Genomic DNA, 3423 nt, shown 5'->3' with positions numbered 1-3423 from the left:
ATACCGAACCCGATGTAATTTGTTCATTTAACGAGGCCGAGTCTAATTATTTCTATCGTAGATATTCTGACGAAATAACATGCATGTAGTTTTACTTCTAAATCAATTATTTTCAGATAAAAAAAATCATTTATCACCCCGATTTCCTAAGGGTCGTTTCGAAAGTATTCATATTTTACCATTGGAAATATGGAAATTTGTTGAAAAAGCTAGCACTTTTAAAATTTCAAGGTTTCATTTTTTTTTGTATGTCTGTCCTATGGACGTCTTTTTCATTCAAATAAATTAAAGCTGTCACCAAATGATAAACCAAAAAACATTTCATGGTATGGACACTTTGAGATATCAATGTGAAATTTCATCATACTGATAAACCGGTTTAAACCAATTGTGCTATGCTGATAGGTGGTTAACATCATCGAAAGACAAAACTTTCTCCAATCTGACAATAACATACAGCAGGAACCTGTAAATCTTTACTCTCCATCAGAGTCCGGTAATATCTTGTTGATTGGGAAGTCTATCGATCAAAACCAATAAAGAACTGCTATTTTGAACTCGACAATTGTAATTAAGCATTGAATGCTTATTTTTATATAGATATAAGCATAGAATGCTCAATTTTGGATGTCGTCGGTCCTATAATTACAGACAAATTGAAAACCGCGCGGTAGGTATGATAATCTGTCTACACAGCATTGGCGTGTTATAGGACACAAACGACTAAAAATGTGCCAAAAACTTTTTCGAGAATTTTTTTTTAACGAATAGATATGATGTTACGATTATTTTTCATAAGTTCATACATATCCAATTGGTTATGTTAGTTTGAACGTTTCATTCTATACTAATACTGAATATTGGAGATTGAACACCGCAGATTTCACATGCAAACATGAGGAGAAATATACACTGAATATTATAAATATTACTGAATACAAGTTTGGAGGAATACATTTACAAGCTTCTCAGCTGACCAAAATACCACAAGTTTGATAAGGTCTATGATTTTTAATCCTATCTGCTACATGTACATTGTAAGTGCAGAATACAACATCACTGTATCTGCGATATACATACATAACTATCACAATATTTGTACAAGAACATGACTCAAGCACACCATACATGTGTGTGCCTTTCCTAATGAAATTTAATCAAATCTATCATTCTTTGATATTTTACAACTTTTTTGTGTATCAAAAATGCATGCCTTTAATTTTTCAGTGCTACCAACAATTGTTAGCCGGTAGTCCTACCATACAAGGATGTTAGCTTCAAATCAGACTTTCGGAAATTTTATAACAAGATTAAAAGCTTGCGTGCTTTTTTTTTTTATCTTTCTAGATAATTTCAAATCAATAATCAAGTCTTTTTCTCTAAATTTGAAATACCTTTTTTGTAGACTATAGCTGAGTATATCCTAGTGCTGGATTCTAACGATCTAGCATGTCACTAGAGTAACAAATCGAACATGCAATCGAGTTCAGAAAGAGCAGGTTAATTAGACCGAAACTAGCAGCCATTTACGAGACTGAGGGTACATGTAGCAGTCACCAACAGAAACCAGTAAGCCAGGAGAAGTTAGCAGCCGATAAGGAAACTCAACAAATTACTGATTGTGCCATAAAAAATACTGTACGATGTATACGTTATCTTTGACTTTTGATCATTGCTAGAATAAATTTCATGATGATTGACCAACTCGGGGGAATTTAAAGGCAGTGGGGTGCGATTGGGTGTGGGACGATATACTTTTAGTAATACGTTCACCAAAAAAATATTAGTTGATAAGTAATCTTTGTCTATGGGTCATACATGCAACTTGACGAAATCGGTATCTTCATAGACACTAATCATAAACAACAAATATATATAATCCATCTGATTCTTTTGATACTTTGAAATAGATTGAAGGTGTTTTTTTTTTAAATTGCTATGATTAAGCTGGTATATATATTTTAATTACTAGTATAATAAAAGTGTAAATACAGCAATATGAAATATTGTTAGACCTGTAACGAATTAAGGAAACAAAATATATATAACTGGTTGATTGAGTCATATCATATTTGGACTGTAGATGTTTTTAAACATTTTGTAACTGATATGTCCTCTCATCAATAGCATATATAAAATAAGAAAATTAATTCCGATTGAAATCATTTAAAGTTAACCAAATCTGACAATAGATACTCATGGTGCTCGGCCTTCTTATTATTCATGGTTTGTTCTGCTGGTTAAAATTTGTGGAGATATACAATTTTGAAAGTCCCCACCCCTCATCTACGGACGCAACACATCCAAGAGCTCAAATTTGAGAGTGGGCAAAATTATTCCCATTTCACGCCCCTTTAGCTATACTGCGCATGCGTTTGAAGCTCACTTGGAAGGTAGGGGGAGGACAGTAATGGCCAATTTTAAGACTTTTAAGCCCACTGATTTTGCAGTCGGAAAAAATGATATAATGAGTTAACTGGTTTCGAACACTAGCACAAACAAACCCTTCTAAAGCTAATAAACATGTACATAGAGGAAATCCGCGAGGATCCTCTTTCTATTCCCAGTCTTCATGTATTCCTAGCTCGGGTACCACCCGGTGGTACTCCTTCATCCAAAGTCTGATTGAATCTGAAACCATATCAGCCCACTTTCCTGTTTCATGCATTGTTCTCATACCGGTAAGTTGTTGGATTCATACTTTCAGCATGAAAATGTGTGTACTTACCTACAGTGTATCATATTTTGAAATGTTGAATTGATACTTAATTTGTTGAGCTTAATGACTCAAGCTAAACATCTTTTGAATGACTTTAAGCCAATGTTCGAAATATTTTGATTTAAGTTGACGTACTCTCTATAAAATATATTTGACATATATTTTGCACAATTTTTAGTGTTTTGAAACAACCTGTACAGTCCATGCGATTTTTGAAACATTGAAACGTTTTCGTCTTCATATACATTATTTACTTTCACGATTAGGTTATATGAAGATATCAGTTTTATAATTAATTACATGTAGACAAAAATTAATTCTTAGATTGATTTTCCTTAAAAGAAAAAAACCTCAAAACACATCTTTCTATATTTTGCCCACGTTTTCCTTCGAGTTTATCATTCATCATGGCATTAACTTTTGTATTAACAACGTTGTTATGAAAAAGCCAATAAGAAATACAAAGAAATTTTTCGATCAAATGCCTTCGGTCTTTTCATGAATTTCTTTATTGGCTATTACAGTAGCTTCTCGGGGCTTAGCGGTTGCTGTTGGTGGCTGTTAGCTTCAGCAGCTAATCAAACTTTGATTTATTTCGTTACCAGCATCTTTCTAACCAGAAAAATACCTTTTGGGAAATAGAAAATCCTTTTAAAAACAGGACGAGTTTTAATTAATTAATTAAATTTGATTCCTGTAAGAAG

This window comes from Magallana gigas, chromosome 8, assembly GCF_963853765.1.
Source record: "Magallana gigas chromosome 8, xbMagGiga1.1, whole genome shotgun sequence".
Lineage (NCBI taxonomy): Eukaryota > Metazoa > Mollusca > Bivalvia > Ostreida > Ostreidae > Magallana > Magallana gigas.
The sequence above is the reverse complement of the archived record's forward strand: the minus strand, read 5'-3'. Positions refer to the sequence as shown.